This window comes from Vicugna pacos, unplaced genomic scaffold (genome assembly GCF_048564905.1).
Source record: "Vicugna pacos unplaced genomic scaffold, VicPac4 scaffold_19, whole genome shotgun sequence".
In the NCBI taxonomy this organism is placed as follows: domain Eukaryota; kingdom Metazoa; phylum Chordata; class Mammalia; order Artiodactyla; family Camelidae; genus Vicugna; species Vicugna pacos.
In genome coordinates this window covers 33,020,971-33,048,351 of record NW_027328740.1, presented here as the reverse complement: position 1 = coordinate 33,048,351, position 27,381 = coordinate 33,020,971, and the positions used below count along the sequence as shown (strand labels likewise).

The 27,381-nt window shown below is 45.0% G+C and overlaps 1 long non-coding RNA gene across 1 annotated transcript in view; it reads right to left on the bottom strand.

Annotated features, from left to right (window-relative positions):
• The window catches only part of LOC140693260 (uncharacterized), a 28,922-nt gene extending 1,908 nt beyond the window's left edge, over nucleotides 1–27,014 (bottom strand). The window contains exons 1-3 of the long non-coding RNA XR_012068984.1: nucleotides 26,890–27,014; nucleotides 19,314–19,466; nucleotides 18,449–18,556 (exon numbers count right to left, since the gene is read on the bottom strand). This is a non-coding gene — a long non-coding RNA (uncharacterized lncRNA). The remainder of the gene's footprint in view (nucleotides 1–18,448; nucleotides 18,557–19,313; nucleotides 19,467–26,889) is intronic.
• Between the last annotated feature and the right edge of the window lie 367 nt (nucleotides 27,015–27,381).

The window sequence follows — 27,381 nt, the reverse complement described above, 5'->3', positions numbered from 1 at the left end:
TTCTCAAGAAAGTACTCAAGGTGATGTCAAGAATCATTCAGCACTCATCGACCCAATATCACAGCTTGCATGTACTCAACACACTTGTATTCAGAAAACAGATGCGTGCATTAATATTCATAAATATTGATTCATAAGAGCATATCGTGACCTAATTCAAATGCCTATTTGGAATAAAATGGATTTATAGTCCGTGATATAAATTTGCATGTCTCCCAACAGATTGAATGTATGCCATATTATACCCTACGTAGAGAAGAAATGGCATAAGCCTATAACAAAGACAAGTAGCTCTGCAAAAGTGTTCTAAGGGCAAAAGAGACAGACAGTAAATTGCACATTGGGATTGGTTTCATTTGTAGGAATTTCAGCCCCCATGAAATAAATGGATCCATGTCCTGAGAGTGCGGGTGTTTCAGCAGAAATCAGGCGACGCATATGTGTTCCGGGTGTACGGATATTATAGGAACATAAGTCTCCTTTAGTGGGTCTCTGTGTACTGTGAACTGTTAGAAAGTTTAAAGACGTGTGAAATCATCAACTATAATTGGACACACTTCCCTCCGTTTGTACTGTGCGTACAGATCTGAATAAAAGGAAAGAGGGAAGAGAAAAGCCCATGGGACGCTAGTGGATAGAATCACATTTACCTTTAGAACCTCTTGTCTCATACAGCCCCTCCCCCAACACTGACAAGTTGCAGCCACCTTTGGGGATGGCAGTTGCCGGTTTAATTCCAGGTGGAATGTTCGTTTGTTCCATGAGGTTTGTTGTGGCCTGTGGATCCATGGAAACTGGGCAGAGCCCTGTGGGTGGATCAGTGTGATGGATGGGCTGTCGCCCTCTTTGGAGCTTGGCTTAGGTCTCTTTTTTGGGAAGCTGTGTAAGTTCGAGATCCTGCTGCTGCCCAATGGCCTGTGTTCACGGGTCAGTTTCCAGAACCTTAAAGAGCAGACAGTGGAAGAAATGCGTGTCATCAGCTCACTGGTTAGTCTCGGAGGTACTTTCAGATTTGCCCAATCATTTAGAATTTGACTTTATAGGAGACACGAAGAGAATCTGTCAGAAAAGCTGGCTGCATGGATTGAGGAGAGATGCGAACACATTGATGAGAGTTGTTCTGCTACAATGAAGAATACTGGCATGGAGACAGCTGTAGAGAATACCAAGCTTGGAAGACATTCATCGACATATTGAGCCTCGTTGATACTGTCAATTACATGTGGAATCTGAACGTGCACTTGAGGAAGTTACTGAATTCTCTGCTCCAAGTACGGGTCCAAGATTTCTTCCGTCCAAAACAGAAGAGAAGGTAGAAATGATAGAAGCTCTCATGTTCTTGGAAGATGTCTTGAAATTCCAAACTTCCCACGGGGCATTTATAAACCACTCAGACGACCAAGCACCAAGCCCTGGTAAGCCTTTTCCCAGGGTTGGGCCTTGCTCTGAAGCACTTGCTTTTCCTTCCCCTTCACTCAGTTATCCATTTCAGAGAATCAGCCCTTGAACTGCATTGAAGCCAGTAGGAGCACAGGAAGACCCTCCTAGATTCAGAGTTCCTCCACCTTCACATTTTGTGCACAACAGTGAACTCCTCCATGGTCAACTACTCTGGACTAAAATAGGTTGGTTTGAATTCTTAGTTCACACTGTGAAATGATGACCTTCCCCCAGATTCAGATCATGCTGGGGTTATATCTACTTTGGTGTGAAGGGTGTTTTGTAAGTGAGTGGATTCTTTGCCTGAATTTGAATATTTATTTATCCTCAGTTTTTCAAAACAGTATTTGTAACTATTATAATTCTGTTATTGAAATGAAGTATAATTGTTGACATAGATATGTAGTGACACATTTTTTGTGGACCATCTTTTCCCTTCAGTCAAGTACCGGGTGCAGGATATAATGTGGTTGCCATATTTGTCGGGTTTAATTGTGTTTCTCAACATAATTGGACGATTAAACATTCTCATCTTTCATAGAAGAGCACATGATTCTCAATAGCCTAGCAGAAGTGCAGCAGTGTTCTCATATCTATAATGTCTCTAAGTGCTATTGAAACCAAGCCTATATAAAAATACATTGTTTGGGTTTCTTTGTGCTTTCCTAAATAGTAATGTTGCCCCTTGAATCGCCAACATTGACCAGTATGTGCCATTATTAGGAAAGGGCACCACATGAACAATGGAAACCCATGGTTGTGGTTGTTAATGATTCTAAGAATTATTTCATTGTTTTTCTTAGTGTTGGAAGCACCAAGAGAAAAGTGTTGACCTGCCTCCTTCATGACTTTTGGCTGCTAATTTATATTTTCTGTGTATTTTTCTTATTTGGGTATTTCAAGCTGATACCTAAATATGGCAACTCTGTCTTGTAGTTAGATTTAGTATATTTCTAAAACTATCTTTATTTTGATACACTTCCCATAGTATGTAATTCAATTCTGTTAACTATTTGAAAGTCTGCAATGGAGGTATGTACACATTGTCAGACCTGGAGTCTTCGAACACATCCTTCCACCATTGATATAGAGAAAAATAGCTAAACAAGGATCAAGTGTCTGTGAGTTATGTCTAAATTGTGTTAATTTATCTATGCCAAACTGGCAGAGTACCAGTGCAAACTTCGCTCACTCTCTCCCATGTATACAGCAAGATAAACATCCACTCTCCCGGCACTTGGCTCAGGATCCCTGCTGAATAATGGCCAAACATCTCTTACTTCAAAAGTCAGAAAGAATTCTCACATAACCTGGAAAGAGTAGAAGGCAAAGTAGAGAATGGAAATCAGTACAGGTCCTGACCTTTGGTGAAGGAGCAGTAAAGGGGAAACTGTTTTACTGGGATGCACACTCTAAAGTGGACAGGTCATTTAAGATGGAAGACGATGCGCTGAGGGTTAAAAGAGTGCATAGTGGACGTTTGATTGACATAACTGAAAGCAATAATCACAAAATTTCTCTGCAATTGATTCCCAGACCAATACTCCATCTGCCAATTTTGAGCTAGGGGTGCCTGTGGAATCTGTGTGTTAGGGGTGTGGCTGATGGCACAAATTTATTCCCAGGGGTTTGGAGATTGTTTTGGGCTGTGGTTGGTACTATCTAGAGAACAGATCTGCCTGGGTCCTCTCTTAATATTAAATCTGCTGGCATATGTGTTGTGGATTAGCTTAGTAACCCAGGGCCTTAGTCACAGCCTTTTCACATCCACAGTATAATTGCTCATTTTCTCCATAAAGGAGAAATGGTCTCAATCAGAGCCATCTTTATCTGGTTTCTAGAATCCAGGGCAATTTCGTGTTGAAATAAGATTCTATAGCCAAAAGATCTGCAACTATCATAGGCAGGATTGAAATTTCTTATTGTCCAAAGCAGAGGTTTTTGAAATGCTCCATGCTTGCCTTTGAGTTCCCATGCCTTATTGACAAGAGTTCTTGGAGCAGAGATCTGCTGAAAAATAGGAGAATTTGAAGCTTTTCCATCAACCTTGCCTACCACATGCTAATGCAACTAAAGTTGTGGTGCTGACCCAGTACTACACTTAGGACCCAATTGTGGCACTGCAGGATTGTTTCAGCAGTTTCTAATGTGTGACATCATTAGATTTGTTTCCACTTTTGTCTTTGTTTGCAGAGAACCTGAGGGAACCCATTATAAAATTTTGACTTTTCCGTGGCAACAGTAAGGACGAATGCACTTTCATGAGTGTATATTGGAACAATTCCCTTTCCACATATCCAGCCTGCAGCCCAGAAATCATTTGGAAACCTCTATTCCAGCAAAAATTAGTAGTCCCAGCACTGTCAGAGCTATGATAAACATTTAACCAAAATGACACTCTGCTAACTTTACTAGAATAGGTTATATTCACCACAACAAAAACCACGGTAGCAATCATAGATATAACAGGCAACGGACACAGAAGGAATGCATGGCATCATTACATACCAAAAACAATCCTCACAGCATTAAAACTAAATGTGCACAGAAATGATTTCACTTACAAAAGCCGTTCAAGTCTATAATAGATAACTGATAATCCTTAACCCATAGTGATAGAGAGATATAATAAAGTTAAAAGAACTATTCCAAATTTTCAAAAGACAGGAGTCTCCTGAAAGAACATCCAATGTATTAGACCCCCAAAATTTACTAGAACATGACTTGAAAAGGGAGGACATAAAAACACTGAAGGAAATCTTGAGTCTATGAATACAAATGCAGGCTAGTATAAATGGAAAGAGAAACACTTGAGATGAGCCAAATATAATCAGAAAACTCAATGGTGAGAATAGCTAAGCTAAAGACAGTCCAAATCGGACTAGATAATGCACAGGAACAAATAAATGACTTAGAAAACAGGATAATCACAATCACTCAGTCAGAACACGACATAGAAAAGCTAGTGAAAAGCAATGCAAGCAATGCAACTGAAACCTGGGATAAGAGAAAACATACCAGTGTATGACTCATAGGGATCCCACATGGAAAAGAATAAAGACAAATGATTTGAAAAGGTATTTGAAGAAATCAGACTGAAATTTTCTTAAACCAAAGATAGAACCGGCTATCTCAACACAGCAAGCACAGAGCGTCCAAGCATAATGAACCCCAGTAGGCCTAGAACAATATGTATTCTAATTTAAATGGCCAAAATTGATAATAAGGAAATGATTCTAAATGCACCAAAATAGAAACAAGTGCATTGCAAGAGAACTTTTTAATGTCTTCAGCTGATTTCTCAACAGATAGATTGGTATTTTTTTCTTCCCTCTTTCCTTTTGTGTTGATCACTATTCCAAGAACTGATGAAAGGCAGATTCCTTCAGTCTAAACAAGATGAATGGGCAGAGATTCTAAAAGTGTTCAAGTTCTTGGAAGAGGTCATCAGAATCAACACATCTCAAGGGTCTTTTTCAGAGAATACAAGAGACCATGCACCAAGCCCTGTTTATCCTTTTCCCAGGAGTGGGCCAATGTATTAAGACTTGCTGTTCCTTCACACTCAACCAGCCATGCAGGTATAACCTGAGCCTGCTACTGCAGGAGAGACAGCACTGTGTCCCATTTCACCAATCTTTCAAGGAGACCCTAAGCCTACTCCTGCTGGAGACTCAGAGCCGAATCACATTCCACCAGCTGTGTAGGAAGACCATCATGCCTTCACTTGCAATGGATCCAGGAATGTGTCCAATTACACTAGCCTTGTAGGGAGACCTTGAGCCTGTTCCTGCAGGAGAAACAGATCTCTGTCGTATTCCACCATCCCTCCAGGAAGATGCAGGGCCTCCTCCTGCAGGAGACTCAGGAATTGGTCCAATTTCACCAGTCCTGCAGGAAGACTCTGAGCCAATTCCTGCAGGAGACCCAGGACTGGGTCCCATTCCATCAATCATGCACTAAGACCTTGAAGTGGGTCCAATTCCACTAGCCTTGCTGGGTGACCCACAAGCCTGATCCTGCAGGAAAATTAGAGATATGTCATATTCCAGAAGCCCTGCAGGAAGACTGAAAGCCTGCTTCTGCAGGAGACCCAGGAATAGGTCCAAATACGCCAGCCTTGCTGGGAGAGCACAAACCTGATCCTGCAGGTGATACACAGTGAGGTACAATTCCAACAGCCCTGCAGGGATATCCTGAGGCCACTTCGGCAGGAAACACATGACTAGGTCACATTCCAATACCCCAGAAGGGAGACCGTGAGCCTGCTACTCCAGGAAACCCAGAACTTCGTCCCATTCCACCAAACCTGCAGTCAAACACTAAGACTGCATCTGCAGAAAACACAGTGCGGGTCACATAACACCAGCCCTGTAGTGAGACTACAAACCTGCTCCTGGGGGAGACCAAGCCATTCACAGAGAATATGAGCCAGCTCCTGCAGAAGAACAAGAGTTGTGTGACATTCTACCAGCTCTGCAGGTAATCCAAAGGCTTGCTCCTGCAGGAGACAGACATCCCAGTCCAATTCCATCAGCCTCTCCAGGGAGAACCCCAGCCTCCTCCTGCAGGAGAGCCAGAACTAGATCCCATTCCACCAACCCTGCATGGAAACACTGAGCTTGCTCCTGCAGCATACCCACAGCCAAGTCATATTCAACAAACCCTCCAGGGAGACACTGAGCCTGCAATTGTAAGAGACCCAGGACTGGGACCAATTCCAATAGCTCTCCAGGGAATCCCTCACCTGCTCCCATAGGAGACTAAGAGCCATCAGTTCTGGTGGGGTCCCTGAGCCTGCATCAGCAAAAGAACCACAGGGTGGAGTCACATTCCACCAGCCCTGCAAAGAGAACAGAACCTGCTACTGCAGGAGACACAGGACTAGGTCCCATCCCACCAACCTTGCAGGGATACCCTGAGCCTTGGACCAAGGAATGGGACAAATTCTGCTAACCTTCTAGGGAGACCATGAGCTTCTCCTGCAAGAGAACCAGAGATGGGTCATATTACAGTATTCTTCCAGGAAGAACCAAGGCCTGCTCCTGCAGGAGGTGCAAGAACAGGCCCAATTCCACCAGCCTGAAGGCAGAGTCCAAATCTGTTCTGGCAGGTGACCTAGAGAAGGGGCCCATTCCACCAGCCCTGCAGGGAGACTCTGAGCCTACTACTACAGGAGACCCAGGAATGGGTCCCACTAAACCAACCCTGAAGGGAGACACAGAATCTACACTTGCAGGAACCACAGAGCCAGGACACATTTCATCAGCCCTGTAGTGACCCCTGAGCTGGGTCCAATTACACTATCCTTGCAAGGAGACTCTGTGCCTACTCCTGAAGCAGAACCAGTGATGGGTCATGTTCCAACAGCCCTGCAGGAAGACCTGGAGCTGCTTCTGCAGAAGACTCAGGACAGGGTCTGATTCCACCATCCCAGCAGTGAGAAAACTAGCCTGCTCCTGCAAGTGACCAAGGTCTGAGTCATATTCAACTAGCCATGCAGGAAGGACATAAGCCTGCTGTTGCAGGAAACTCAGAACCATGTGCCATTCCAGCAACACTGCAAGGAGACTCTGAGCCTGCCCCTGCAGGAAACAGAAACCCAGTCACATTCCACAAGCCCTGCAGGGATACCAGAGCCTGCACATGCAGGAGACCCAGGCCTGGGCCAATTCTACCAACCCTGTGGAAAGGCCCTGAATCAGCTCTAGCATTAGACTAAGAGCCATGTCACATTCCACCAGCCCTACAGGTAATTTATCAGCCTGCAACCTACACCTTCAAAAGACCCAAGAATTGGACCAATTCCAATGGCACTGCAGGGAGACCATGAGCCATGTCCAATTCCACTAGCCCTGCAGGAAGGCCCCGAGCCTACTCCTGTAGGAGAACCTGAGATTGGTCATGTTGCAAGATGAGCCTGCTCCTGCAGGAGACCCAGCACTATGTCCCATCCACCAGCCCTGCAGGGAAACCCTGAGACTGTCCCTTCAGGAGAACCACAACAGAGTCACATTTCACTAGCAATGCAGGGAGACTTAGAGCCTACACCTTCAAGACACCCAAGAATTGGAACAACTCCAGCAGCACTGCAGGGACACCATTAGCCAGGTCCAATTCCTCTAGCCCTGCATGTAGACCCTAAGCATGCTCCTGTAGGAGACCCAGCACTGGGTCTCATTCCACAAGGCTTGCAGGGAGAAACTCTGCCTGTTTCTGCAAGAGACCAACAGCTGAGTCACATTTCACCAGCCCTGAAGGGAGACCCCAGTCCTGCACCTGCAAAGGACCTAAGACTGGAACAAAATCGACTAGCCCTGTAGGGGGACCCTGAGCCTGCTTCTGAAAGAGAATCAGAGATGGGTCATATTCCAACAACCCAGCAGGGACAGTCCAAGCCTGCTCCTGCAGGAGATATAGAGCAGGGTGAAATTGAAAAACCTTGCAGGGACACCCTGAATCTGCTGCTGCAGGAGAAAAATGATGGGGTCTCATTCCACAAGCCTTACAAGGATACCCTGAGCCTGGTCTTGCATGAGATCCTGATCTGGCTCCTGCAGGAGACCCAGGACTGGGTCCCATTCCAACAACCCTGCTGGGGAACCCGAGCCTGCACCTGCAAAACACACAGAACCGTGTCACATCCCACCAGCTCTGCAGACTGTAAGAATAGCCCTACAGGAGACCTAGAGCCAAGTTACATTACCAGTCCTGCAGGGAGACCCTGAGCCTGATCTTGTAGCTCCCCCTGAACCTACACACATACTTCTATGAGACCCAGAGCCATTTCAGGCATCACCACCCTTACGGGCTGAGATGTCTCTGCAACCACCAACACTGTCATCTAATTCTAAGTATCAACCCACTCCCAGACCCGAACTTTACTTCCCTTCTCCTGGCATCATTTTTGTTTGTTTTTTCTGTCATTTCCTTGTTTTCTTTCATGTCATTTAGAGTACCATCTATTTTTATGTTTTAAGTTTACCATAATAAAATTTAGATGTTTTTCCATTTTAAATTGTGCAATTCAGGAGCATTAAGTGCATTCACAATGCTGTGTAACCATCGTCACTGTCTAGTTTCAGACTGTTTCTTTCCTCAAAATAAAACCCCGTATCCAAAGCACACATTCTCTTTTATCCCTCCCCCAACCCCTGACAAGCCCTAATCCTCTTTCTCTCTGTGTGTCTTTCCCTACACTGGATGTTCCCTATCAATGAAATCATACAAAAGGTGGCTGTTTGTGTCTGCTCTCATATTTTAACAAGGGATTGGTGTTTTTTTTTTTTACTTGAAGTAGCATTATGGTTATTTCAAAGGGAAATCCAGGTGGATTAAATATGAGATATACAAAATGAATATTTTTAGTAACTATGTGCATAATCTCGAGATAGGCACTGCTATTCTATGTGTGAAACCAGAGCCAGGAGGGAGATGCTTAGCTCTTCCTGTGGCAAAACATAACCTAACAAAATAAAAAAAAATAATAATCAAAATCCATGAAAGACAAACCATAACATGGAAAAATCATTTTTCATAACCTAAAGTCAGAGAAAGGTTTCACATCCCTGTGGTCCAAAAATATCTTGAAACACTGTGTTCTAAACAGAAACAGAACAAACACATGCAATTCCAACAAGTGGCAATGCAGGTGGCCAGTGTATATTAGAGATGCTCGACCTCTCAAGTGAGGATGCACGAAGATGTCCACACTTCGGAGACAGCATTGGTCAACATCACACTGGCAGGCCTTTAGCCTGGAGACAACCAGCTCTAGTGACAACATGAGGAGGCAGAGGCCACAGTAGATCCCCTGGAGGGAAGAGTGAGCAGACTCTCCTCTCTGGGAGAACAGTATGCAGAATGCATCACAGTTCCACAAGTGCACCACTTTTCGAGCAGTGCTGATGCTTAGTGTTGATCATACTAAAATTCTTGCACAATTTTTCAAAGATGTCTTTTCAAGGATGTTCATCACAATCCTGGTTAAACTACTAGGGAAATGGAAGCAACACTAATGTTCATGGAGAGGGGGTGGGATTCATCAGTTCTGATTCACATGGAGGAATGATTGTTGTGCAGCTGGAAAAATGAGTGCTTGGTCTTTACCTGATGTCAAGGAAGCCCTCAGTTTGGATGCCTGTTAATCCATCATCTACATCCCAGATGCCATCTCTATAACCACATATGTGTCAAATCATCATAGATGTAAATGAATCTTGTGGTGTGTGAGACACAGAGGCAGAGAGAATGAGAGAGATAGAGACTGAGAGATGTTCACCAAACCATTAATGATGGTCACTTCTGGGAGTGGGATTTGCAAATCTCTGCACTTTTCCTTTAGGCAACATTTCAAGCATTTATAATGTATCTATATTGCTTTACTAATTCTAAGGTATTAAAAGCATATGTTACTTGAGATTCATTCATATTTCATCTATAGAATAAAGTTTATTATTTTTATTTTAAAATATATGTTACAAGTACTATCAGCATTTATGAGAGTAAAATGATAAATTCTAAAGAATTAAGAATCAGATAAAGAACAAAACCTTTTGGTGATTCAGACACAGGCCAGCTAGTTGGCAGTAAATGGCAGGGTGGGACAGGTTTCTCTAGAAGGTTGTGTATGTTCTGAATCAGCATCCAATAGAGGCAAGGAAAAATTACAAGACATGTACGCTGAAAACTACAACAGCTTTTTGAGAGTAATTAAGAAAGAACTAGCCCTATTTTAAAATTTGAAGGAGCCAAAATGGCAGAGTAGACAGACTCACAGCTTGACCTCTCCCACAAATACTCAAAGAATTACATCTACAAAAACATTGATTTGCACAGAAACCTCCTGAACTCTGGTAGAGTGTCTCTTATTTTGAAATACAGGAAGATTCTCACAAAATATGGTAAGGAATAAAAAGAGAAAAGAAAAATTAAGTGCAGGACTGATCCTGCAGGGAAAGAGTAGCATAGGAATAAAGGCACCCTCACACTGGGACACAACCTCTCTAGCTGGGAGATCAGCTAGGAAAGAAGCAGAGCTTCCAAGGTTTGGAGGAGACAGTGGCAACTGCATGGCAGGCAGAACTGGGGAAAACTGACACAGAGGGTCCCTGTGATGACCAGCCCTATACATGAGCTAGAAGGGATGAGCCAGAACAGGCTACTGGAGTCAGTGAAGAGCCCAGGCAGAGGGCTGGGTCACACTGCAGAGAGGCAGCCTCAGGAAACTAGAGGGCAGTGTGAGCTCTGGCTGTGTGTGTGTGTGTGGAACAGAAAAGACTGAAACTCTCATAAAAAAGCACAAATTTTGATATAATGGGGGAGGAATGAAACACAGTTGTGCCAAAGTCACTTACTCCACTTGGCTCCATTGCTGGTGTGTTCTCGTGAGAAGAGAAATGGGGCTTGGTGAGAGCCAACACTGCTGAACAAAGGCAGAGCTGAATGTTGACTCCATACCCTGTGCCATTGCAACTTCACAGGCGGGACTGAGATTTGTTTACAGCCCCAGGCAGAGAGGGTGGATTTGCTGTATCTGGTCACTTTGTGGATCCACACCTCTGAGACTTACAGGTAGTGAGTGGAGTTCTTACTCAAGAAGGGTGGCCAGTGAGGGTATTTACAACAGGGTGGTGTATGGTTCCATATGTGAGTGCGGGATTGGGGTTTGAGCTGAACCTGTAGTGGACCACAAATTCATATGTGTGACTGCACACTTGCTAAGGCAGGTCCAAGGGACTGACACTGCTGGATCTGCACTGATGTTTCCTGGGGCTCAGAACCTGAGTGGCACCAGAGTAGGTGGCTGACATTCCCATAGCTAAGGCAGGGATAAAGCCAAAATCAACAAATAGGACTTTGTAAGTCTGCATAACAAGTGACAGGCAACACCACAGAGAGAACTCCCCAGTGAACATCTTCTGCCTATTTTTCTTCACAACTGAAGTGCTCCAACCCTGCCTACTACATGTAAAAGCTCAGAAACGGGTCTAGAAGAAATACATAGAGCCAGAGAAATATAAGTAAAATAAAGAAGCCGAGGAACCACTTTCAATTAAAAGAACAAGACAAATCCCCTGAAAGAACAAGCAGTAAAATAGACTTTGATAGTCTACTAGACTTGAAAAAGGGAATGATCAACTCACTGAAAGAACTAAAAGAGACTATCAATAGAGACAGAAAACTTTAAAATAAAATTTAAACTATAAAGAAGAGCTAGTTAAAAATAGAAAATTCAAATACAGGCAATCAAAAGAAGACTAGATAATGCAGAGGAATGAATAAATGACTTAGGAGACAAGATAAAAGAAATAACCCAAAAAGAACAGCAGACAGAAAAGTCAATAAAAACCAATTAAAGCAAGATAATATAATGTGTGCCAGCCTATGCATAATGGTGAGTCCCAGAAGGAGAAGAAAGAGAAAGGGGGATTGAAAAGTTAGTTAAAGAAATCATGACTGAAAACTTTCCAAACCTTAAGAAGGAAAGAACTATCCAAGTACAGGAGGCACAGAGGGTCCCAAACAAGGAGAAACCAAACACACCTACACCAAGACATATTATAGTTAAAACGGCTAAAGTTAAATAAAATATTCTAAAGGCAGTGAGAGAAAAACAAAGTGTTTGTTACAAGGGAGTCCCATAAGCATTCAGCAGATTTCACTACCTAAAAACTTCTGGCCAGAAGGGAGTGGCAAGATATATTCAAAGTCCTGAATAAGAAAAGGCTGCAAACTAGGATATTCTATCTAGAAAGACTATCCTTTAGAACAGAAAGAGAGAAAGAATTTCACAGACAAGCAAAAACTAAATGAATTCAGCAGTACTAAATCTATGCTAAAAAAAATTTGAAAGTTCTAATCTAAATAAAAAATAAACAGGAAGCTATAGAAATTAAGAAACCATAATTGGAAATGTGATAAATACAGTGAGTTGCAAGGGAAAACATGAGGATATAAATAAGTCAGTAAGTCAATAAAGAAAACAAGAAAGCAAACAAGAAAGAGAGAATAGCAAAATCATAAAAGGTGGAAGAGGAGAGCAAGAGAATATATATTTTTTCTCTTTTTTTTTTCTTTTTTCTCTTTGTCTTCTTTCTTTTTAGGATGCACTTGAGCCCACATGACTATCAACTAAAACCAAACAGATGAAGTAAGGGGTTACCATACTTGAATGACAAGATAACCACAAATCAGAAGTATATAATAGAGTCATAAAACCCAAAAAGAAACCAAGCTAATAGAAAAGGAATTTATCAAACCACAAAAATAAAAATAATTAAAAGAAAGAAACAAATAAATACCAAAATCAACTGGAAAACAAATTTCAAAATGGCAATAAACCCACATCTATAAAATAACTACTATAAATGTCAATGGACTAAATGTTCCAATCAAAAGAAAAAGAGTGAAGGAGGAGGAAAGATGGTGGAGTAAAAAAGATGCTCAGAGCTCACCCTCTCCCACAAATTCACACAAATTCACCAAGAGTGACATCCACAGACACACCCACCACCCAGAACACCTGCTGAACTTTGACAGAATATTGGCTTCTTCAAAATATAAAATTTTCCACAAATCTGTTGGGAGAACAGAAGAAAAGAAGAAAAAGGAAAATAGTTCTGGACCATTCCAATGGGGAGGGAGCTGCAAAGGACGAATAGCATTAATACACTGGGTCTCCCCAACTCCAATGGCGAGTTCAGCAGGATGGAGATGGAACATCAGAGGTTCAGATCTGTATAGAATAGACTTTGACTGACAGAACTAAGTTAATTGGGCACAAAGGGTCCCAACGATCCCCAGCCCTAGACACGAACCAGCAGGGGTGGGATGGGACAGGCTGTCTGAGTTGAGCAGAGGACTCGGGCTGACTCTACAAAGGAAACCTTGGGGGACTGCAATGTTCTGTGTGCCATGGCTGGGAGAGTATACAGAACAGCCTTGGTCCCCCATAAAATACAAAAAAAAGGCAAAAAACACTGCTGGTGTGCCCTGGGGGGAAGGGGAGCCATAGCCTTTGTGTCCGCAGACCCACAGTACCATTATTGGAGACTTCTTGGGAGAAGAGAGTCAAGGCTCAGCCATAGCCACCATATTTTCTGGTGCATGGTTCCCAGGTAGAGGAGGGGTTAAAACCCGAATCTCTACCTAGGGGCTCCACAACCTCATAGGTGGGACTGAGATTTGTTTACAGTCCCAAGAAGAAGGGACCATTACACACCTATGCCTCTCTGAGTTGGTTCTTCTAAGAAAAATGCACAAGAATCAGTGTTCTGGAACACAGCAGGGGTGAGGGCTAGTGCAGCTGTTTCCTCTGAGTCCACCTACAAAGCATGGACCTAATGCGGCAGGGGAGCTACCTGCCAACTACCTTGCACAAGTGTGGTCCTGGGACCAGGCATCTGGTGGGGGGTGCAGACCACCCATTTACTGATGCTGGGACACAGACCAGGGGCACGACTAGATGGCCTCTGGAACCAGCAAGTGGAGTTTTCACAGCAGGATATGGGCAGGAGTGTGACAACCACAGGAAAAAAAGTAGCTCCTGCTCAATAGCCAGGGCAGATTCAGGCCACCAGAACACCAGCCACACCACCAAAAAAGGGGATAACAGGCAAAAGGCGTAGAAGGAAGACTTGGCAACCACCCATAGTTAAAAATAACCTTATGACAAAATTATTACGAGTGTATATTCTTGGAGAAAGGCCAAGATATTGGAGTAGAAGGATGCTTGTATCTTATCCTCTCCAATAAATTCACCAAGACTGACATTCACAGACACACCCATCCACTCAGGGCATCTGCTGAACTTTGATAAAACATTGCCATCTTCAAAAGACAAAATGTGCCACCAATCTGCTAGGAGAAAAGGAAAAAAGAAGGAAGAAAATGCAAAATGGCTTGGGGTTGGTCCTTTGAAGAGGGAGCAGCAAAGGAGGGATAGTGCTGGTTGACTGGGTCTCCCTCTTTCCAACGGAGAGGTCAGCAGGATGGACAGGGAACCTCTGAGGCTCAGATGTGTACAGAACCACCCTTGACTGACAGAATTAAGTTAAATGGGCACAAAGTGTGTCAACAACCCCCAAACCTAGAAGTGAATCAGGGATGGGAAGGGACAGGCTGCTGGATCCAGGCAGACTCTGGTTGACTGTACATAGTTAACCCTGGGGGACTGCAGTGTGCTGTGGAAAACTGCTTGGATTGTATACAGATCAGAACAGCCTGGGCCTCCCATAAAATAAGAAAAAAATAAAGCAAAGCAATATTGCTGGCTTGCCTGGGGGAAGGGGTGTTTCGTCCTTTGTTTCTGCTGACTCACGGCAACATAACTGGTGATTTTTCAGAATAAGAGAGATGAGGCTCAGCCACAGCCATCATACCCACCCAGGCAGACATGGGGTTGAAACCTGAATATGTACCTGGCAGTTCTGCAACCTCATAGGTGGGACTGAGACTTGTTTACATCCCCAGACATATAGGACGTTTCTGTCCTGGTGCCTCTATGAACTCACACCTCTAAGACAAATGAACAAGGAGCAAAGTTCTGGCAAAGAGCAGGGATTAGGGCTGGTGTGGCCATTTGCCTCAAGCCCACCCACAGAGTGTGGAACAGATGTGGTGTGGGGAGTAGCACTGAATATGGGAGCAACCGACCCAACTACTGTGGAGGACTGCTGCACCTGGACACGGCATTGGGAAGGGACACAACCTGTCCACCTACCATGCAGGAGTGCAGCACCAAGATGCAGCACTGGGAGGAGAAGTGACATGTCTACCTACAGGCACTGGGAGCAGCACAGACCAAGGGTGTGACCAGAGGGTCTCTGGAAACAACGAGCTGAGTTCATGAAGCAAGGCAAGGGCAGGAGCTTTGACAACAACAAAACAAAGAGGAGTCCCCATTCAATAGCCAGGGTAGGCTCTGGTTAACAGGTTAATGGCCACATCATTAACCAAAGGGATAACAGACAAAAGGCACAGAAGTAAGACTTGGTAACCACACATGTTTAAGAAGGACCTCTTGATAAAATTACTAAGGGCACACAATCTCCAAGGGAACATACTCTTTTCTTTTTCTGTTCCATTTTCTTTTACTTTTTAAATGTTACTTCTTAAATAATTTTTATATTTCTATTTTTAATCCCTTTTAAAATTTTCTTTTAAAATACTTTTATTATTATCTTACAATTTGTCCAATTTCAGTTTTATCCTTGTTTTGTTCTTCTGTTGTGATTATACTCTGTTCTCAAATATTTTTTCTTCCTTTAATATTTTAAAAATTCATCCCAACTCAATTGTTATCTTGTTTCAATATTTTCTTCTGTTATTGATTATACTGCTTTTAAAACTAATTTCTTTGTGCTTAGTTTTATTTCTGCATCCACTTTATATAAATAAATAAACTCTTAAAAGACCACAGTAGATAATTGATACTCCATAAGCCATAGTGCCAGAGAGATATAAGCAAGATAAAAAAGCAGAGCAACCTGTCTCAATTAAAAGAACAAGATAAACCCCCTGAAAGAACAATCAATGAAATAGACATTGATAGTCTACTAGATGATTTCAAAAAAGGAGTGATCAAAGTACTGAAGAAACTAAAAGAGATTGTGTATAGAGACAGAGAATATGTCAAATAATGAAACTGAAACTCTAAAGAAGAGCCAGTGAAAATTGGAAAACTCATTTGCTGAGAGGAGAGTTGAGGTAAAGGCTATAAAATGTAGGCTGGATAATTGAGAGGAATGAATATGTGACTTAGAAGACAGGACAACAAAACAGCTGAAAGACAACAAATAAAAACCAATGAAAGCAATATACGGGACCTTTGGAATAACATAAAGCATGCCAACCTACTCATAATGGGGGTCCCAGAAGGAGAAGAAAGAACAAAGGAGATTGAAGAGATATTTGAAGAAATCATGACTGAAAACTTCCCAAACCTAAAGAAGGAATCAGATATCCAAGTACAGGAAACACAGAGCGTCCCAAACAAGGAGGACCCAAACAGACCCACACCAAGACATATTACAATCAGGATGACCAGGGTTGAGAATGGGAAATGATTCTAAAGGGAGAAAGAGAAAAACAAAGAATGAGATACAAGGGAACCCCCATAAGATTTTCAGCTGATTTCTCTACAAAAACAGTACAGGCCAGAAGGGAGAAGCAAGGTGTATTCAAAGTCCTGAATGAAAAAATGATGCAGCCTAGGATACTTTATCCAGCAAGGGTATCCTTTAGAATAGAAGGAGAGATAAAGAACTTCACAGAGAAGCAAAAACTAAAAGAAGTTAGCAACACTAAACCTATGCTAAAATAAATATTGAAAGACCTACTCTAAATAGAAAAGAAGCAGGATGCTACAAAAAGGAGAAAACCATAATTGGAAAGGTGATTGCTACAATGAATTACAACAGAATAAACATGAAATCATAAAAGAGGGCATCTAAATCATTAAGGGTGGGAGAGGCGAGCAAGAAAATATACAGGTTTCTCTCTCTCTCTCTTTCTCTCTGTCTCTCTCTCTTTTTTGTTCTTGGTAGGATGGGTTTGAGCTTATATTATTATCTGTTTAAAACAAACAGATATAGTAATGGGTTAATATATGTACAAAGTAGGGTAGCCACAAGCCAAAAAGTTACAATAGAGTCACAAAACTAAAAAGACACCAAGATAATAAAAAGGAAAATTATCAAACCACAAAAAGAAAAAGTAAGGAACAAAGAGGAAATACAAAATGAACTGCAAAACAAAGTTCAAATTGTGATAAACACATTTCTATTAATAATTACTATAAATGTCAATGGACTAAATGCTTTAATCAAAGGACATAGAGTGCAGAGTGGATAATAAAGCAAGTATCTACAATATGCTGTATACAAGTGACCCACGTTAGGGAGAAGGAAACACATAGATTGAAAGTGAGAGGATTGAAAAAGATATTCCACACAAATGGAAATCACAAGAAAGCAGGAATATCAACAGTGATTTCAAATAAAATAGACTTTAAAACAAAGATTATAAAGAAAGATTAAGAAGGCCATTTTATAATGATTAAAGGAGTCATAGATGAAGATATTACACTCATTAACATATATGAACACAACATAGGAGCACCTAAATATATAACAGACAAAAAGGGAATACTAACAGATAAAAAGGGAAAATTTGATCGGAATACAATCACGGTAGAAGACTTAAACAATCCATTAACATCACTGGACAGATCTTCCATACATAAAATTAATAAGACAACATAGAAATTAAATGATACAATAGAACAATTTGTTTTGGGTAATATTTTCAGAACTTTATATTTCCCTAAAATAGAACATACATTCTTCTCAAGTGCACATACCACATTTTCTAGGATAGGTCATATACTTTGGCACAAAAGAAGCATTAACAATTTGAAGAAGATAGAAAATATTTGAAGCAACTTTTTCTGACCACAATACCATGAAACTAGAAATTAACTACAGAAAAATAAAGGAGAAATAAATGACAGTATGGAGGTTAAACAACATACTACTTTAAAAAAAAATGGGTGGATGATGAAATCAAAGAAGCAATAAAAAACACATTGGGACAAATGATGATGAAAACACAATCACACAGAACCTATGGGATCCAGAAAAGTCAGTGCTTAGAGGGAAGTTTATAGCGAGAGAATCAGGTCTACCTCAAAAACGAGGAACAACTGCAATAAACAATCAAACTTACCACCTAAAAGAATTAGAAAAAGAAGAGCAAAAATAACAAAAGTAAGCAGAAGGAAGGAAATAATAAAGATCAGGGAGGAAAAAAATAAAATAGAGATATAAGGAACATTTGAAAAAATCAAGCCAAGAGATGGTTTCTTGAAAGAGTAAACACAATTGACAAAATTATGTTCTATGCTGGAAATTGACACAACAATGCAAACTGACTATAACTCAATAAAATAAAAATTAAAAAATAAATATATTAACAAAAGAAAAAAGAAAAGGTAGTTTCTACTCACCAGACTGGAGGAGGGGACTGCAACCTATGCGGGGTCACACCACATGGGAAAGCCTGGGGTCAGGATCGGAGGAGCAGGGTGCTGTGGACATGATCTGTCACAGGGTTTCTGCAGGAGGGGAGTGTGAGGCATGTGAGCAGGCTGAGGACTGGCCATTTGAGTAAGTTCATGGGCTCTGGAGTGGAGGGGCTCCCCCAAGTGTCTGGACTTGACTCTGGGTGAGTTGGGCAGGTGGACAGTGGCTCAGTGTGAGTCCAAGTCCAGTGGAGGAGGTAGTGAGTTAGATCTAGAAGGACTCCTTCTGGGGTGGGAGGGCCCAAAAGGCAGGCAGGAGGCCAAGTCCAGGTGACTGAGAACAGGGTGTGTCCTGCATAGGGCTGCAGGGCAGATGAAAGCATCCAGTCTACAGAAGGTGGAAACACGGTCCATACAAGGGCTCAGCTCAGATGTCACCTCCTCAGAGGAGCCTTCTCTGCCTGCACAGTCTACAGGGACAGCCTCCTCCACGCACATCTCCCCAGCAGACACCTGCTCCATTTCCTGCATAGCACTCAGGAACTGGGCCCCTGCTCCGTACCCAGCCATGGTTCCGCTGCCCTGAGGAAAAGCTCTCACAGGAGCCATAAAGCCCTGCACGACCTGGGCCCCACCTCTCTGTCTCCTCTGGCACCACTGTCTCCACCTGGCCCTCTTCTCCTCCACTCCTGCACTCCTGACTTCCCCCAGCCCTGTGTGGTCTCCAGAGCACATGTCCCTCCTAACATGCTGTGTGTGCTCACTGTGTCTAATCCACTGCATGCCTCCCACCCAGGTCAGTATCCAGCACACAGTAGGGCTCAGTAAGTAGAGAATGAATGACTCTTACCATGACTGCTGGGAAGACTTTTGTCTGTGGCCTACAGTGATCACACACCCGTCACACAATTTCTGAGGTCCTACTGTGTGTTGGGTGGGTTCCAGATACCGGGCACAGCAGGTAGTGAAGCAGTCAGTTCTCCATCCTCATGCAGCAGACAGCCTGGTGTGGGACACAGAGAAAATTAAGTAAAATATACACAATGTCCGGAGGTGATATGTTCCATGGAGAAAAATAAGGTCAGGGAGGACATTTGAGCAGATTCCTGGAGGTGTTTAAGAAGCAGGCGGAGAGAGATCCTGGCTGGAAGAGCAGCCATCGCAAAGGCCCTAAGGGCAAAGTGGGATGTATGTGGAGGGTCTTAGTTATCCATGTGAGTTCTTAGTCCTGCCTTGAGTATGTATGTTGCTTTTATTTGTAAACCTTGATTTCAGCTTTATAGCAAATTAACCTGCATCATCAATCTGCATAATTTAGCCAACTCTGTTTCAGGTGTTGTGGGCACAATGGCAGGCTAATTACTTGGGTTGGTAAAGAAATACCAGCGTCTGAGAAGGGTTTAGGAAAGTTCAATAGGGACACTGCTATAGACAACATCAGGCCACACAGGTAAGAGGTGCCTACACGAGCGCAAAGGTTGAGTGTGTGGGGTCTGTTATTGGGGGGGTGCTGTGCACACAAGGAGGAGGGGGCTGCATGATCAATTCATGCACAGGTACCTGGTTGGTTATGAGATCTGACAGGGGCTTCTCTGAACAAAAGGCTTTACCACTTTAATAAGGGAAGGATGTGAGGCCTCTCTTCCTGGGGCAATGAGGTTTCATAGGGTAAACACACAGCAAGAGAAGATGTTTTATAGCTTGTGGAAATGCAGGTGTGCAAAGGGTCCTGCAGTGGGGAGTGGGAGGTAAGGGGCCACTGGGCTCTAGGCACACAGAGAGCCCAGGGGTGAGCGTGTATGACTCTGAAGAGTGCCTGCTGGCTTCACACCAGGGACTTTATGTGGAAAGAGGAGAATCTAGGTTATCGGCACGTGTCTACTCAGTGACCTCCCTAAGCCTAACTCTGTCAGGCACCAGGTGGCTGTGAAATGAACATGAAGGTCCCCACCCTGAGGACCCCAATGAATGAACATCTTGATATCCTCAAGCCCCTTCCCCTGCACCACCGCCCCACCTCATCTGGGTCTCAGGATTTGACCCTGACATCAGTGGCATCTTCGTTCCCTACATCCAGCTCCTCTGGACGTCTCTGTGATGAGCTGTTCCATGTCAGCAAGCCCCAAACTGAGCTCTGCCTTTTCCCCATGATTGCTTCCTCCCTGTGAAGCCCCTCGTGAAGGAGCCACCACTAGCAGGATCCTACAGCTCTGAGGCTCTGCCTTCCCCACCCCTCCGATGACTCCCAGCCCATGATCCCCTCTGGAGGTCCCTATTATCCTCTCCCTCCCAATTCAGTCTTGGGCTGCACACCAAATCCCTCTTCAAAATCTCCCACAAGACAGGTCCAGGTCCACTTGGGGACACTGAGGTGACACAGGCGGGTGTTCCTCGGAATGAAGAGCAGGATACTGAAGCAGAGGAGAGAAAAGGGCTCCCAATCCACCAGAACACACGCTAAAGTGGTGGCAAGACACCCATAAAGGGTGAGGCAGGCATCACACTGCAGCCACGCCCTCTGTTCCCCCAGGGTGCCCTGTGTTTCCTGCTTTGGCCTAGGGGACTCCCCCCTCACTCTCTGTCAGAGGGGTGCCCATTCATTCATTCACACCCTCATTAACCATGTACATGGGTCCTGCTCAGTGTCAGGCCTCAGCTAGATGACAGCTCATCCTTGGGGACACAGCTCAGATCTCACCTCCTCCATGAAGCAGTTCTGGATTCCCACCCCCCCTGAAGCTCCTCTGGCCTCAATTGGGACCACTAGGGCTGTGACCACACTCTGATTACATCCCAAGTCTGTGATCTCTGTGAAAGCCCTGGGCCCAATGTAGAAAGAGACTCAGAAAAATGGGGCCAAAACGGGTTAAGAGAAATGTTACTATTCTCTATTACAGAGAATGGCACTGAGCAGAGGGAGGGCAGTGTCCAACCAAAGCCACAGAGGAGGGTCTCAGTGAGCCCTCCCATGGCCCTGTTACTAGTTCTCTGTTACAGATGAGGACACTGAGCCACAGAGAGGGAGCAGAGCCCTGTTATAGCCTTGGCCCCACGGCCTGTGTCCTTTATGACTAGCTCCATGCTGCCAGCAGGGATGTAGGCCTGGAATGGACGTTGAAAGCAGCCTGACCCCCAGGCCCCCTTCATACACAAAGTCAGTCTCAGGAAACACCCCTCAAGACCTACCTTATACCCCTGGGATTGGGACCTGATTGCTGTTCCTGGAAGCTGGCTGGGCTTCCCTGTGAATTGCCCCAGGAGATGCTTGGGACAGCCACAGGGCCCCTGAGGCTTCCTGTCCCCAGCTGAGCATCTCTGGTCCCCGTGACTGTCCCTGGCCCAGGCCTGATTACACGGGGTTTTGGCCGGGTAGCCAGCTGTGGAGATGAGGAAATGGGGGCAACATGCAGGTACATGCAGAGGTTCAGGTATTCACTCAACAATCACTGATTCAGGCTTTGCAGTGTGGCTGGCCTGGGCCCAGGCCTGGGTGTCCAGTAGTGAATACAGTCAACCCCTTGAGCCTTCTGGGAAAGCAGTCCTCAGAGAAACGGGCCCTCAGTGCACCCATCCTGCTCCCCATGAACAATCACACTGAGATGAGGCTGCGGCCATGGGTCCCAGTGGTGGATGAAGGGAGGAGGAAAACCCAGAGTGGGCACTGACCATGAGCCTGGACACTGGAACCAGATGACCTGGGCTCTGTAATCTGGGGTCGTCACCTCAGCTGTTCTCTCTGTGCCTCAGTTACTTCTGCAGAAATGGGTGATAATGCCTGTCCCTGCCCCACAGATTTTCGTGAGGAGTCAGTGAGCTTCTCTAAGGCGTGTAGGACAGTTCCTGGCTATGGGTCAGGATCCTGCTCACCTCACAAGAGTCTGTCCCACTTTAAAGATGATAAAACCAAAGCTAAGGGGGTTATGAGACCAGCCTGGGCTAGCCCCCTTCTCGTGGTCTGCTGTCCAGGTCTCCTGCTTTTACATCATACCTCTGCCCCCATATCCACCCAGCAAAGTAGGTGCTGAGAATCTGAGCAAATCAGAGTATGAATGGAGGCACACCCTCTCCCCATCTTGGGCTCTTGGGGTGGTGGGCAGGTTGGGGATATCGGTCTCCTCCAGACTGTCCAGGAGGCCCAGCATGTCGGTCACCTCATTTCCACTCAACACGGAGTAGGTGTGTGTCCAAGGGCCAGAGGGCGCTGGAGTAACCCAGGGTGGGTGGATGCTAGGTAGGTGTGGGAGGCACAGAGTGGCCCCTGGAAGACAGTGTCTAGGCAGCCAAGGTGCGATGAATGAGGGTCCCCAAAAGGGGCAGAGGACAGAGTCCAGCCTGGACACCACCCCCTGCTGGACCCTGATCTGGGGTGAGAATTGGGACAAGCCAGGGCCCCGCTGGGACTCTACATCCAGCAAAGAGGTGAGGAAAAGTTAAGGAGACCGTGCTCCCTGTGTGAGGGTGCTGCTTCCAGGATCCTGGAGGTTCCTTAGACCCTTGTGAAGTGGCTGCTGTTTGCAGCCCCATGTGGGCAGAAGAACTGAGGCAGGGAGGACAGAGTGACTCAGGACAAAGCTAGGATTCATCCAAGAGTGTGTGCTGAGCCTCTTGCTAAGAGCAGCCTCTGGGCATCATGGACTCAGGAAGTGCCTTGTTGTCCCTCTTAAGGCTCCTTGCATGTTAGGCAGGAAAGGTCCCAGTGCCCATACCTGGGCCTCTCTGGGTGATTCTGACATGTGGGATCATGATGGTCCTGGGAAAGGAGAGAGAATGTGGGCTGGGCGCCAGGTCTGCATCAGACCCTAATGATGCGCCTAATGTTGTGTGACCTGGAAACTCCCTGACCTCTCTGTGCCTGGCTTTCCAGCCCTGACTCAGAGGACTGCTGTGCTTGGCACACAGTAGGACCTCAATCAAAGGAAAAAGCCAGCCCTTCCCCAGTAACCTCTCCTCTTACATTCCCAAAGCTAAGCCCATGTTCCACAAATCACCAGAGCTGAAACTTGACACACAGGGCAAGTGAAATCCAGCAACTCCTCCCTCCTGCCTGAGGCCCTTCGCTCCTCAGTGACAGTGGCTCAGAGCAGGTCTCTGCACCCCAGAAGTCTGAACTGAGCCTTGTGACCTGGAGGATTCCCTGTTCCACACAACTTTGTTTCCAGGTCCTTCCAACAAGACACAAGAGCACCTGGTCTGTGTCTTAGCTGCAAGGTCCTCCCTTTGCAAATTGCCCCATCACATCCGGGCTAGTTGGTGTGAGTTCCAGAGCACATGACCATCCAAATGATGACTTCTGGGAAACATCCCTGCCCACACTGCACTCTTCAGAGCCCACCTTCTAAAATAAGGGGTAGTGACACACGGTTGTGCACACTTTTATCAGAACACAGCCCTCACCCAACCAACATTGGAAACACGTGAGAAGCAGAGATTCCTAAGTGCCTGGACCCCTGTCATCCAGAAAGCAGAGGGTAGGGTAACAGACAGAAGGGGAGAAAGTACTTTCAGACTATATATCTGATAAGGGGTTAACACTCAAAACATATAAAGAACTCTTACAATTCAACAGCAAAAAAAAAAAGCAATGTGATTTAAAAAGTGGGCAGAGGAACTGAATAGACATTTTTCCAAAGAAGGCACACAGATGTCTAACAGGTACATGAAAAGGTGCTCAACATCACTCACCATCAGGGAAATGCAAATCAAAACCACAATGAGATACCCCCTCTCACCTGTCAGGGTGGGTGTCATCAAAATATAAGAGACAACAAGTGATGGTGGTGGTGTGAAGAAAAGGGAAACTTGTGCAATGTTGGTGGGAATGTAAATTGGTGCCATCACTCGGGAAAAGAGTAAGAAGGCTCCCCCAAAATTTAAAATTAGAACTTCCATATGATCCAGCAAGTCCACTGCAGGGAATATATCCAAAGGAAATGAAATCACTATGTCAATGAGACAACTGCACCCTCATGTTCACTGTATCATTATCTACAATAACCAAGATATGTAAACAACCTAAGTGTCCATCAGCAGATGAATGGGTACAGAAAACATGATGCATATATATGTATATAAAATGGAATCTTATTCAGACATTAAAAAAGTGAAATCCTGCCATTTGTGACAACTTGGGAGGACCTTCAGGGTATTATGCTAAGTGAAATAAATAAGACAGAAAGACAAATACCTATGATCTCATTTATATGTGGAATCTACAAAATAAACCGAAACACATAGAAACAGATATCAGGTTGGTGGTTGCCAGAGGTGAGTCAGGGGATGATTGAAATTCGGAAAGATAATCAAAATGTACAAACTTCCAGTTAGAAGATAAACAAGTCCTGGGGACATAATGTACTGCAAGGTGACTGTAGTTAACAGCACTGCGTTGTGCATTTGATAGTTAAGAGAGTACCTCTTAAAATTTCTCATCACAAGGAAAATAGTGTGTGACTTTGGGTGATGACAGACGTCAGGTAAACTTAATGCACTGATCATTTCACAATATGCACATGTAACAAGTCATTATGCTGCACACCTAAAGCCAACAAAGTTATGTGAAAATTGTATCTCAGGAATACTTATGTCAGGAAGCAGGGGTGCGAGACTGGACTACCTACTGCAGGAGCTGTCTTTGCCCTCCAACAGCAGAGGGTGGTAGTTGTGACAGGGACTGTAGGTCCCTCAAAGCCTAGAATGTTTACTGTCTGGACCTTCACAGGGAGAGAGTGCAGACCCTGCCCTGGAAGACAGTGGTCATGGCAGCAACAACGGCCTGCCTGTATGCAGGCTCAGCCCAGACAGCTCCTGTGCTCTGCTGTCACCGCATTTACTTCCCTCCACACCCTCAGAGGGAGAGGCTTCAAAGTTCTCATTTTACACATGAGAAAACTGAGGCTCATTTGCTTTGAATTATTGACTAAGTGGTGGGGGAAGCTTTGAACTCCAGTGTTCTGACTTCAGAGCCACATCTCAGTCCTGATTTTTAGAAGGTGGAGGTCCAGGCACTGGGGACCCTCCACCTTCCTCACTTGTAGTCGTACTCCAGGGCTGCCACCCCCAAGGCGTCTGGGTGAACACAGTTAATCCACTTATTCTGCACCAGCTGAGCCCTTGGCTGCCAGTCTGTTGTCACTGCCTGAAACCAGCTGAGGTTTTGCAAGTGAACCATCACCCCCTGCCAGCCCACCTGCCCTGCCATGTGGGGCAGACCCCTCCTAGCCTGGACATTCTAAACCCTTAGCTCACACATTTGCACAACTGCATCAAAAGGGCCCTACTCCCTGAGTGGAGATATCGACAAGGGGAAGGGAGGGGAGTTTGGGGTGGCCGCTTACTGTGAAGGTGACACATGAAAGGGACATGTTCATGTCCATAATGACACTCAATTTGAAGTTAAGAACATGGTCACAGCGAGGGGTAAAAGCTGAGTGACTACAAGGCTGCCTAGAAAGGGGCTTGACTATTGAATTGTAAATGTGTAATTTAATTTAAAAATTAGCCCCCTGGGTGATAAGAATTTGCCCCTAAGGCCAGAATTGGCCACCTGACCCCTGGGAACCCCTCAATTCCAGGATGTAATCATCTGAGCAAGGAGGGGCTTAAATTGGAGTGTTGTCCTCTCAGTCATGGTGCACCTGCCCACGTGTGCACCCATGATCTGCAGTGCTCACACAACAAGGAGGTCCAGGTCATAAGGAAGGGATGACAGACTGTGAGGTCACACGTGTGCCCCTGCAGGGGTGAATGTTGTATAGAGAAGAGCCCCCCACTCTCACCTCCAGGAGGGGTGCTGGAGGAAGCAGGACTCCTGAGCCCCTAGGCTTAGCAAGCATCCTGGCTGAGGGTGGGGAGGCTGTCCACTCTGAAGTCATAGGTCAGAAGGTAGATTGGGGTCCCACCCCCACATCTCACCAGTAAGACCGTCTAGTCTGTTTTCTCTGTAAACTGGAACCCAGTCACCCTCACCCTCAGAACTGGGGGCAGCCTGTGTAAATTACTACACAAAGCCCTGGGCTGTTTCAGGTGCCCGGGGGTGTCCAGCCCCCCTAGGCCCGGCAGGTGGGAGAGGAGAGGTGTGGGTTAGCAGGTGTGACAGCAGAGCTGAGACTTGGCTGAGTGCATGCACTCTAATATCCAGGAACTGGGAGCTACCAGTAGCAAATCTGTTCACTGAGGCCATGTGTACTCTCCCTTGTCATTTACAATCCCCTGTTTGAACAGACGCCTCTGGACTCTATTAGCCACATTGTTGCCTGTCACCTCACTGTTGCAGTTCCAGGGTCTCCATTTAGCCAGCTTGAAGGAATAGTCAAACTTTTTCTTAAAACCAGTGACAGAAAACCAAAGTGGCTTAATGAAGCAAACAGGGCAGGAGAGAATGACTAACTGAGACGTCCACAGGGAGATAGCTTCAGGCAGGTCTGTACCTGGTGCTCAGTGACATCAACAGAAGTCATCCTTCCCCACCTCTGGGCTCTGCCACTGGTGTCATCTTCACATGGCTCTGCCTTTATGTAAGCAAGATGGTCACCAACTGCCACAGGCTGACATCACCACCCCTCAACTCCCAACTGAAATAGAACTTCTCTGCTCCCAGGATTCCAGCAACTAGGCCTGACCTCCGTGGAGCCTGATTGGGCTGGTGCCCAGCCCTGAGCCAATCACAGTGGCCAGGGAGGATGGAAAATGCTGATCGGCCAGATCAAGGCCATGTGACCATCCTCTCCAGGAAACCTGTGAGCTGTTCACCTGTTTCCAGCTTGGGAGAGTGTGATGTCTCCCAGAGGATCCTGCTTCTAGCACAACCTGCTGGTGGCACAATGAGCTGGAATGAGCCTGTCTGCTTGGTGACAAGTGACAGGTCACTTAGTGGTTCCTTGCTCCAGGGAGGGAGGCATGTCCACACAGTATTCGGGCTT